At 33.4% G+C, this 6,514-nt stretch overlaps 1 pseudogene; it reads right to left on the bottom strand.

The window, feature by feature from the left end:
• Window positions 1–5,279: 5,279 nt before the first annotated feature.
• On the bottom strand, window positions 5,280–5,395 carry LOC111742004 (annotated as a pseudogene).
• Between the last annotated feature and the right edge of the window lie 1,119 nt (window positions 5,396–6,514).

The raw sequence follows: 6,514 nt of genomic DNA, 5'->3' as shown, positions 1-6,514 counted from the left end.
GTAGATTCTTTGAGATTTTCTATATAGACAATCATGTCATCTGTGAATAGAGACAGTTTTGTGTTTGATTTCTTTCTAATCTGTATACCTTTAATTTCCTTGTCAGACTGTACTACCTAAGATTTTCAGTATGATGTTGAATAGGAATGAGGAAACAAAACATCCTTGCTTTGGTTCACCTGATTGGAAATTTATCAATTTTATTGACCTTTCAAGAAACAGAATTTTGGTTTTGTTGATTTTTTCCTACTGTTTTCCAGCTTTCAATTTCATCAATTTGTGCTTTAATTTTTTTTTTTTCTGCTTTTTTAAAATACAAATGGCTCTTTTTTTCTCTGGTTTCCTAGATGTGTAAGCTGAGGTTATTTTAGATAGTTCGAAATCTTGTTCTGAAATCTGCTTTGTCTGAAATTAATATGTGTTCATAGTTCATTTTAATTTTAAAAATTTTAACCTTTTAGAGTCTTATATTAAAAGTGAGTTTTTTGTATACCACATAGAGTTGGGTTTTATAGTTGTGTTTTATATTTTTATCCACTGTAACAATTTTGGTATTTTAATTGATGTATTTACCATTTATTTTGAAATGGATATTGACATATTTTATACCCTTGTAGATTCTACAAGGTACATGAATAGACTTTCTGTTATAAACCAATGACTCTACCAGAGATCACTGTGCTATAGTGAATTACTTAGTGACTGTTATACCTTTTGCGTTTCTAAAATATCAAGTCATAAACTACAGTAGCCTTGTGAACTACTATGCTTATCATTACAAAATGAAATCAAATGCCTTCCATGGATATTATGTGAGAGAAAAGCCAAAGACTATCAGTTGAATATTGTAAAACAACTGCCTATGCAAATAATGATCACCACTGTGTACACCGTATTCCAAAACAAAAGACAACAATTACAGCAATAGCCATGTTTTCCCATTTCCATACACTTTCATTGAAATTCACTTATTTGATTGTCACAACACCCTGATGAGAAATAGAGGGTTAATGTTATTATTCTTGTTTTATTAAAAAACTAAGTGTTCCAAGAGATTCAATTAATTTCTATCCTAGTTCTGAAGATATGCTTTATTCATATAAACCCTAGTCATAAAAAGTAAAATTTGAAATGGAAAGCATTTATAAATCTGAATTTTATTTGCTGGTACATAGAAGACATAACGAATTGTTTAAAAGAAACTCAAACAGAATTTAGAGCATAAAAATCTTAGGTTATTCTTAAAACAATAAATAAAGCAGAATGTTCTTGGTAGAAAAGCATATAGACACAATTTTTAATCAAATAAATGGTCTCCTTGAAGTTATCCATCTTTTTACTATCACTTGCAGCAAGGGAGTCTTGGCATATCTGTGAAATCATAAAATAAACTCACAAATATAAAATTTAATGAGAAATCAAATAGCATAAACCAATCTCATAAAAAAAAGAAATGAGGAAATGAAGTAAAAAAACAGCCAAGAAAAAATAATCTGACTTTAGTATTCTTGATAGTTTGCCAGTTTACAGCCTGCAGTAAAAAATCACTATAATTAATGGATCCAGGATTGAAATATTTGAAGAATGGAAGGAGATATTGCCACAGTTATCATTTTTGCTGACTTGACTATATAATTTATGACAAGTGGTGTATGGAAATACCAGCACCATAATGTAAGAATTGACCTTATTTCCAACTATTTTTATATAGTTCATTATTAAAATAAAATGTAATATAGTAATGATACACATTCTGAATAAAAGGATATTTCATATGATATACCAAAAAGACCTCTAGTATAGCAGGCAGATTATTTGGGTTTGTATCTCAACTTAGCAACTGATTAACTATAGTGTGATCTCCCCATGTTTGTTTCACCTTTCTGCCCCTAACTTTCCTCATGCAAATGAATAGTCTCAGCCTGATAAATTAAACATGCCAATAGTAAAAGATAGTAGGCAAAATATGAAGATTACCTTAAAGAAGTAATACTTGAAAGAACTATAATTCACAAGAAGTTTTAATTGTACATGAGAGTGCTTCAAATAATGATGGTAATGAATATTTATTGAGAAATTACCATTCTACCTATGTAGGTACTGGATGATATTATCAGATATTCTAGAAAAGGGAAGATATCAAAATATATTCATATGAAATTTATACTACAGTCATACAGAAATAAATATTTTTATATCATTTTAAAGTATGGTTCTGACTTTATGAGCACTAGAAAATGTTAAACTTTTTTACTGATTATCTAAGTAATAATTATTTTCAAAAAGTTGAAAATATATAAAAATATTTCTAAAATGAAAAACATTATCTGCAATACTTAGAGATAGCCTTATTAACATTTTTCCAAAAAGTTATTAATGTGATATGTACACATTCATATTAAAGTCAAATAATACTTAAAGTCTAACAACAAATAGCTATCCTCAACCCTAGACAGACCTTCCTGTCAGCCCAGTTCTGATCTTTAGAGACAAGCATTTTTAATACTTTTACTATTTTTTCTGACATTTATTTCCACATATCTAGATAATAAGGTTTGTGGCACTTATTGATTTATCAGTATACTATATGTGAATTTTATTTTATTTTATACCAGAATTTAAGACCCTACCCCCTCTTTCTTCTTATCTATACACTGTTGTTTGGGTTTTTTATTGCTGCCATAAAAAAAAAAATCACAAACTTAATGGCTTAAAAAGCACAAAAGTATCATCTCACTCTTCTGTAGGTGAAAAGTCTGGTAGGTCAGCTAGTTTCATTGCTCTGGGTTTCATGATGTCAAAATCAAGATGGTGGCCAGCCTGGGCTCTTATCTGAATGTTATTTAGGATAATTAATCTCCAGTTTTTTTCAGCTGGTTTACAAAATTCCATTCCACGTGACTGTAATCTGGGATCTTCATTTTTTTCTCAGATGTCAAGCTGGGGCTGGTTTTGTTTTGTTTGTTTTTTTTACTTTTTTTTTTTTTTTTCTGTTTTAAGTATACAGTTCATTGGTTAGACATTTATGTAGTTTATGAAACAATCCTCCTGATTACTCCATCTTCTTTCTGGCTCTACACATAGTCATTACCTTACTGCTGTCTGCATTCCCTATGCCATGCTCCCTATCCCTGTGACCCTCTATCAACTATTAATTTGTACTTCTTTAACCCTTTACCATTTTCCGTAGTCCCTTCCCCATCACCCCCGCCACCTCTCTCCCCTCTGGCCATCACTTGATTAAGCTGGGGGTGTTCCTAACTTTTAGATGCTTCTCCCCAGTCCTTGCATATGGCCCCCTATATCTCAGAACCAGAAAAACAAAGATGTGAACACCAAGAGGTGGGAGCTATTGTAAGTAACCATAGAAGCTGTCTGCCACGGTCTACCATCTAGCCCCCAATGGTCCACAACCCTCTCACATGCAAAATACATTTACCCCTGCCAAAGTCTCTGACAGTCTTACCTCCTTACAGTATTTGTTCAAAGCCCATGATCTGATCATATGAATCAGGTGCAGGTGCAGATGAGGCTTCTGCATATAAGCATTAATTATACCTCTTAGGGTATAATTCCTCTTCACGTGCAGACCTGTGAAACTACAGAAAAAGTTATCTTTCTCAAACACACTCTACATATAAAGTGGGACAGGCATGAGATATTAGCTATAGTTTTTCTGATTCAAATAGGGAGGAAAGAAATGGTAAAAAGGAGTCACTGGTTTATAGCACTTTTGACATCCAGCCAGGCATACTCTAGACATAGTTTTTGGTTAGATTTCAAAGCCTAGGAAAGCTTTCAGTTCTACAGTTTGGGCTCTTGATTGTGCTCTTTGAGTCGTGCTCCCTTTTACACTGAAAGAGCATGTGTTTGCAGAGAAATTTTATCAGCTTGACTACTTCCAGTAGAATTTGAGGGTTTTACAGTCCTTTAATTTTGTACCCTTTCTAACCTTTTCAGTCCAAACTGGCAGTGTTTGCTGTAGTAAATTTCTCAAAAATTTTGTATATCTCCCATGGATTTTATTGAGGTTTACTCCTTTAGGCAAAAGCCACACCCACAGATTATTTTAGGTAACATCTCTATTTTAATTCCTGCTGAGATGGTTGAAGGACAATGCCCTTAAGCATCCTAGAGGCCCTATAGTTTGACTGAGAGGATCTATGAGATATACTTTTACTCTTATAAAAGAGCCCTTTATGTGACTGAACATGCTGACCTTTTTATCTTTGAGGTGTTAAAATGTTGTGCAGTTAACATCCTGGCCTTTTCTCTAGAGTGTGCTTTCCTGACAATGAATCTCTTAATGCTGGCATTTTCTTTTTCCATCTGGAAAGATTATGAATTTTCAAAATTATAGACTCCTGTTTCCTTTTTGATTAAGGAACATTTATCTCTGTCCTTTCTCATTTTACTATAAGCATCAAGAAGAAATCAGTTATCACCTTCAACAACTCTCTTGGAAATCTCCTTAGCTATATAACAAACTTATTATCACTTAAACATTCTGATTTTCACATAACTGCAGGAGATAATTTTGCTAAGCTTTGTGCCACTGTGTAACAAGGACTCCCAATTCCTTAAGTTTCCAGTAATCTATTCCTCACTTCTTTTTGAATCCTCAACTGCAACTTCCTCTAAGTCTAAATTTCTACTAAAAACCTGTTTAAAGCAATTTGGGGTTTCTATCATGATCCTCAAAATTCTTCCGGCCTTAGTCCATTGTTCAGTTCCAAAATCACTGACATTTTTAGATCTTTGTTGCCATAGCATTTCATTTCTAGTACTAAGGTCTATTAGTAGTTTTCTGTTGCTGCATAACAAATTATTACAAATTTAGGAACTTAAAGCAACACATTTATTATCTCGCAATTTCCATGGATCAGGGTTCCAGATATGTCTTAGCTGGGTCGTCTGCTTCAACTCTCACAAGGCTGCAATCAACATATAAGTCAAAGATGTCTTTAGCTTTTGGGCTCTGATTGCTCAGAATTTTTAAACTACAAAAGTTTCTGGCGCTCTATAGTTTATATTTGAAATAAATGAATTCATTTGGAGTCACTGTCGTTATGATGTTACAATATTAGCTAGACCTCTTGATCAAAATGACTTGGTGTTAAAGCAAATAGCTTTTCAAAATTGACCTTTGAGAATGTGTATTTCATATCATGATTTAATAAAGTTTATTCCTGAGTCACAATCATGTTGAAAGTTGTGGTTTCTGTCTGATTTTTTATTTATCTATTTTTATTTTTTAAGTTATTATTTATTATTATTTATTCCTACAGCACCTGGTCTTCCTAGGTGGTATCCCATCCAAGTAGTAACCAGGCCCGACCCTGCTTAGCTTCTGAGATCAGACATCAGGCTTGTTCAGGGTGGCATGGCCATAGACCATGGACCCTGCGTGGCTCCACTGGGACGTGAACCCAAGACCTTCTGTGTATAAAGCAGACATGCTAACTGCTACACTATGGAACCATGTCTTTCTGTCTGATTTCTTAAATGGATCAGCATATTCTCTGGGATAACAATGTAAGATATAGCAGGATAGAAACCAGGATGATAGTTCTGATTAAAAAGTCTAAAACTATGTTTGGATTTTCTGTATATATTCAACTTATTATTTATCCCTGTTTGTAATGAGAAACAAAAAATAAATGCATATTCTTAATCAATATCTATATACTTTATGCCAGGAACTGTATTGATTTCTCCAGTAAAGTTACTGGAACCAGATAAAATTTATACCAACATCTGGATAATTTTTTTTATTTTGTACTATTATTTTTCATACCTTTTTTGGTTTTTCAATGGTCAAACAGGCAACTTAAATGTGGATACAGTAAGAATCATCACATTTCTCAATTTACCAGCAGTAGTCTCAGCAATTATTCCAAGAGATGTAGTACTGCTTTTATTGTACCATCTTGGCTGAGCATTCATATAGAGCACTTTCATACCCATCTCACCATAATAATAATTTTATATTCTTCCCAACCTCTCTATGAGGTTTGGTGACAAGTAGAGAGATTCTGCCAGTAAATAACTATATCCATCCCCTACTACACTTTCTTGGATTGGATAAATAATCAGAGGATTCATCCATGGTTCTACTAAAGCCTTGTTGGACTTGCTTGGATCAACTTGTCACTAGACTATATTAACTCATGGCTTGTGGTATTTAGGGTCTTTGAGGATAAGCATGAAAGAAGAGTCAATATTGAGTAACTCCAGGGATGTCTGGGGATTTTCTTTCACCAGCTTGGTAATGTAGTATCTCCATTTTGGAAAGTCTTAGGTAAAGATTCATAGCTTAATCCTGTAGCTATATTGCAGGATGCTTCCTTAAAGGGACTTAGCCTCTTTCTTTAGCATGAGGTCTGTGAACTGACGTATGCCTGGACATAAGACAGAAGTGTATTAATCCCCATGATATTAGCTATACTCTTTCTGAACAGAAAATCTAGAATTTCTACCTACATATGTCAAGCAGAACCATGTTTTGCTGTCC

Source organism: Pteropus vampyrus, unplaced genomic scaffold (genome assembly GCF_000151845.1).
Source record: "Pteropus vampyrus isolate Shadow unplaced genomic scaffold, Pvam_2.0 Scaffold84, whole genome shotgun sequence".
In the NCBI taxonomy this organism is placed as follows: domain Eukaryota; kingdom Metazoa; phylum Chordata; class Mammalia; order Chiroptera; family Pteropodidae; genus Pteropus; species Pteropus vampyrus.
The sequence above is the reverse complement of the archived record's forward strand: the minus strand, read 5'-3'. Positions and strand labels throughout refer to the sequence as shown.